Here is a 6,000-nt window from a genome sequence, read left to right as displayed (position 1 = left end):
AACAGATTACCTTCTCCTATTACTCACAATAAATCTCCTGTTGAACTTTTGTTTAACAATGCCCCATCCTATGATCATTTAAGGACTTTTGGTTGCTTATGTTTTGCCTCCACTTTGCAACGAGCTCGAACCAAGTTTGACCCGAGAGCTAGGCTCTGTGTCTTTCTTGGCTACCCTTTTGGCATCAAGGGTTACAAATTGTATGATCTTAAGTCTAATCACTCTTTTGTTTCTCGTCATGTGATTTTTCATGAATCTATTTTTCCTTTTCAGTCTTCTCCTACTGATTTGCCTTCTCCCTCTTTTTCTCTTCCCCTTCCTATTCCTTTTCAATCTTCCACTTTTGATATGTTTCTTGTACCTCCCCTTTCCTCTAATGATGCTTCTTCCCTTCCTATTCCTGAAAACCCTAATCCTTCACCCTCTCCACCTCCCAACCCCATCCTACCTTCCTCTCCTAGAAGATCTAGTAGAATCCGAGGAGCTCCTGGTTATTTGCAAGATTACTATTGTAATTCTTCCAGTGTACACTCTCAGTCCGTTCCTCACACCAATCTTCCTTCCTCTTCCATCAAATATGATATTTCTAACTTTGTTTCTTATGATCGTCTCTCCTCTAGTCATAAGTCTTTTGTTTTTGCTATCTCTGCTGACATTGAACCTGAGTTCTACCACCAAGCAGTCCAACACTCTCATTGGAGAGACGCTATGAATGCTGAGATTGCTGCCTTAGAACTCAACAATACCTGGACTATTGTCCCTTTGCCTCCTGGTAAACAACCTATTGGTTGTAGATGGGTTTATAAAATCAAGTATCGTGCTGATGGTTCTGTGGAAAGGTATAAAGCACGATTGGTTGCTAAAGGATATTCTCAAACCGAAGGTTTAGACTATTCTGAAACATTCTCTCCTGTTGCTAAAATGACCACTATAAGAACCTTGTTGGCTGTTGCTGCTGTTAAAAATTGGCATCTTATTCAACTTGATGTCAATAACGCCTTTTTACATGGTGATCTTTCAGAGGAGGTTTACATGAAACTACCCCTTGGTTTTCATATTAAAGGGGGGTCCCACGTGTGCAAATTAAATAAGTCCCTTTATGGCCTTAAACAGGCCTCTCGGCAATGGTTCTCTAAGTTCTCTACCACTCTTCTTGAGTTGGGTTTTGTGCAATCTCGATCTGATTATTCTTTGTTTACTCGGTTTACTGGTACCTCTTTTATTGCTCTCTTGGTTTATGTTGATGACATTCTGATAGCCAGTAATGATATGGAATCTGTTATTTCCTTAAAAAATTTACTTGATGCAAAATTTAAGCTGAAGGATCTTGGGCCCCTCAAGTATTTTCTTGGCTTAGAGGTGGCTCGATCATCCAGTGGTATTTCCCTGAATCAGCGAAAATATGCTCTTGAAATCCTACAAGATGCTGGTTTTTTAGCTTGCAAACCAGTTTCTTTTCCTATGGAGCAAAATTTAAAACTTAGTAACAATGATGGTGCTTTGTTGCCTGATCCTACAGTCTTTCGCAGACTGATTGGTAGACTTCTCTATCTTACTCTTACTAGACCCAATCTGTCTTATTCTGTTCAGAGGCTTAGTCAGTTTATGGCTCGCCCTAGACTCCCTCATCTGCAGGCAGCTCACAGGATTTTACAATATGTAAAAAATGCTCCTGGTCTTGGCCTTTTTTTTCCAGCAAATAATTCTCTAACTCTCAAAGCTTTTGCAGATTCAGACTGGGCTTCTTGTCCCGATAGCAGAAGATCAACCACTGGTTTTTGTGTTTTTCTTGGTGACTCTTTAGTTTCTTGGAAAACTAAGAAACAGCAGACTGTTTCTCGTTCCTCTGCTGAAGCTAAATATCGGGCCATGGCATCCACTACCTGCGAAATAGTTTGGCTTTTATCCCTTCTATCTGATTTTCATATTCCTCATACTAATAGTGCTCATCTTTTTTGTGACAGCCAAGCTGCTCTTCACATTGCTGCTAACCCTGTTTTTCATGAACGGACGAAGCATATTGAACTTGACTGCCACTTCATTCGAGACAAACTACAAGCTGGGATCATCAAAACTTTTCACCTTGCATCTCAACATCAGCTTGCTGATGTTTTAACCAAGCCTTTGGGCTCTCACCAGTTTCAGTTGCTAATTTCCAAGATGGGAGTTCATTCTATTTACTCTCCATCTTGAAGGGGGGTATTACGTTATAAATTTGTATTTTTTATATTCTATAGTTTATATTTAGGTTGTATAGTTTTATATTTAGGTTGTATAGTTTTTTACTTAGGATATTTTAGTCTTTATGTTTGCTCAAGGGCAGTTTAGTCTTTTTTCTTCTTTGTATAAAAGCTTGGACTTCAGTCTTTCAGATCAATCGAAATCCGTTGGATTCATTTCATTCTTGTTACCTACCATTAACATACTTTACGTCTTTTACCATTTGGTCAAACAATTTCCAAACATATTTTGCATCTTCCTTCAGTTATGGCACATCTGATTAGCACCACCACATACCTTTGCCAGTTGTGTCAGTGTGTTTATGAGCTGCCGCATCTAATGCTTTGCAGTAAAAGAAAGCACAAAAAGCAAAAAGAAGATGATAGAGAATTATTTTTTTTACTGGCACCGGAAGTCTGTCAACAGCATCCCAACTAATCCCGGGAGTGCACAGATCCTCGGCAAAGTGTTTTTCGTAAGTACACCTCAAATAACTTAAGGGAAAAATTCCTTAGTCAGATGACCTCTATAAATTATTTACACCTAAGGATATTTAAACCTTAGATTTGGGGGAAGTATAGCCCTAAGCTCAAGGCTTTTACCACTGCAGCCGACACCTAGGGGTTATGCTTGAGAGTTATAGAGATGCAATTATAGGCACATATAGGTAGGTGGCACATCTGAGGTGATCTTTCTCTCCAAATATAAGGGAACTGAAGCTTTTGCATCTCCCTTAATCTGCAAAATGCTTACCTAGATACCAATACAAATCACCAGCACTTTAACATTGTTGTAAAGACTACAAGTTTCACACTTCGACCATCATCAAACCATAGAGGACATACACAGGAGAAGTTAGTTGATAATTCCATCGAACCAAAGAGAAAATTGATTATAACATAAAACTAGGGAGCCTTTTGAAATACGTATAAAATCTAGGATAAATTGTATATTCCATAAGAGAGAGGCTAACTCAAACTTCACGAGTTAAGAAAAATTTGTACCATGCATGATGACGTAAAAACTCATTGATATAAATTTCACGTGAAACAAAGCTTACAAAAGCAATCATTTTGATATGTAATTCGTTGGTGCTAAAAGCATTGACCAACAAAATGCAATTTACAGAATATATGGCTGGAAACTAAGATGAGAAAGAATTTTGTGACGTCTATCTAAAATAAGTTCAGATGTATTTGGATGTTAAGATGTGTTTAGTATTATATATAAAAAATTGAAACAGGTTATGAGTCCCTTGTATAAAGATGTGTTGAATTGAAAAAGGTTATGGATCCCACATGTAAGGAGGTTTTGAGTTGAGATGAGTTTAGTAATTTGAGAGTTAAGTGTTTTGATGTTATGCTCAATTTAAAATTAGACTGAATTGTATTAATCTCAACTGAATCTTGCAACCAAACGGGACAAACGGTCAAAATCGAGAATACAATCATTACAAAAAATCATTGTTAAGGGTTAAGAAATAACCTATCTAAAGTCAAAACAGTAATTCATCTTATATTCGGCACTCGGCAGAGTGCTTATTCACAATATGGGCCCAGTCTTGCAGCTCAATCATTATGAACAGTCCGTTGCCCACGGTCTAAACTTCAAAAGCGATGGGCCGGGTTCCATTTGGACCAGCATCGGATCATACTGTTCATAATGCTCGGGCATTGCTATTCAAACTTTTAACGGCGCTCAAGTCTCCCGAAATGACAACTCATTCGATTCATTAGGACTAAACCATCGTACACATTAACATATAAAAGTCACTGTCGGGGCATGAAAGATGTCTGCCTAAAGTAACAAACATAATTAAGAGAGAAATAACAGGACACTAGCCTCCTATAAATTAACTAACTGGATACATGTTTAAGTGACTTTTATTTACTTATTTTGGAAATTAATTAAAAATCTTGAGAAACATGCCTGACTTGCACTCAAAATTAACTTATAAATTAATCTTAAAAAAACAAGCAAGGTAAAACTAATATTCAAAAGACCAACTTTTTTTTAATAAAAAAAACAAGTTAGGTGGTGGAAAGATAGATAGTCCCACTTAAGTCCTAACTAACTTGGTCCCAACCCCAACCTTGCTTGATTAAAATTACCAATATGTTGAATTGATGGCTTCTTTTAATAATATGTTCAGTTGATAGTTGAATTCGACCATATTGGTTGTCACCAAAATTGATTCCGCTCAATTTAATTATGAGTAATGCTACCCACCATCAATTTTATTACTATTTATTGATGTATCATTTAATTATTAAAAATTATTCATTTTTTTTTTCTTGTAAACTAACCATTTAATGTCATATATATTAATTAAGGGTGGCACTACAACTATGCTCATTGGAAGTTACTACTAGTTGTTTTGTGTTTTTTCTTTTTGGATTATAAAAAATATTTACTTAATTATTAAGTTAAAAAAAAAAACAAATAAAGCCAGCAGTAACCCTTAGCGGGAGCTACCAACTTATTCCCAACATTTTCCATTAATTAATATTGAGAGGGTGGTGTTAAAATATAATTAATATATATTTTTAATTATTGATGTATTTATTGGGCCAAAAAAACATAAAAGGCCAGGCCACCGTGGCTTCAACAACGGGCAGATCGTTTAAATTTCAAAACTGGATACAAAAGTGCCTGGAAAAAAGATAAAGAAAAAGAAAAAGAGCTAGAATTTAATTAGTGATAAAGAGGGAGAGGAACGAAAAGGGAAGAAGGAAGTAAATTATTCTTTACCGTTGTCACATGGGAAAGAAGCTGGAAAGTGAAAAGGCTGTGTGGTCTGTAGGAACAAACATTATGATCTGCGGTGGGTCGTATTGATATTTTCATTACCCCCATCGAAAAGCAGGTTGCACCAGAGAAATGTAATGAAATAATGAAATGACCCCGGATCCAGTTCTATTCCTTCACCCTTTTTATTTTTCAAGAAAAAAGTTTGAGAATAATATATTATATAGATCATATATATTGGATACCATTATATATAGAATATAGACATGATCTACCCTTGGCCTTGGGACATACATTAACTATTTTTGAATGACAAGTGAGTCCGGTGATTTAAGCATACCAACCAAAAGAAAATGACAAGGAATTTTTCTTTTCTTTTTCCTATTTTTACAAACCTTAGATAGCAAGCGATGTCAATAATTTAAACTCATGTTTTTCGTACTTTTGGAAACCATGGAATCTACCGGTATACCGATAAAGTAACGTTAAATACAATATTAAAATATATATAAATTAAAAAATGATATCGTTACTATCTCCAACAACTACTGTACTACTCTTTTTTTTTTTTTTTTGCTTTTATTCTCTTTTTATCTTCTGTCTTCTGAAATGGGCTGTGAGCGATTTGTATAATAGTTCCCTCGCGATTTACTGTCTCTCTTTTGCTCTCTCTCTCTCTCTCTCTCTCCTATGTTAGGGTCTGATATTGAAAGGGGGAGAGCCGAACATATTTGGGTCTGAGATTCCCTGAAGGATCAGTGCGAAAATGAAAATTGAAAGGCAAGCATTGAGAGCAGGGGATTGAGAGGAGAGGTGCAAAAATGAGGAGAGAAGACTTTCAGCATTTGGAAGAAAAAGAAAAAATAAAGCCAATGTTGAATGTGTAGTAAAGCGGTTGTTATGGGTAGTAAGGGACCAAGGGTATTATCACCCGTGTAAATTTTGTGCACTCACGATCCCATCGTTAAAATAATATTTTTTTTTCCCGTGATAATTAGATTTAGTCAGAGATTTGCACTTACCAATTATGAA

The sequence above is a fragment of the Carya illinoinensis genome, chromosome 2, assembly GCF_018687715.1.
Source record: "Carya illinoinensis cultivar Pawnee chromosome 2, C.illinoinensisPawnee_v1, whole genome shotgun sequence".
Taxonomy (NCBI): domain Eukaryota; kingdom Viridiplantae; phylum Streptophyta; class Magnoliopsida; order Fagales; family Juglandaceae; genus Carya; species Carya illinoinensis.
The sequence above is the reverse complement of the archived record's forward strand: the minus strand, read 5'-3'. Positions refer to the sequence as shown.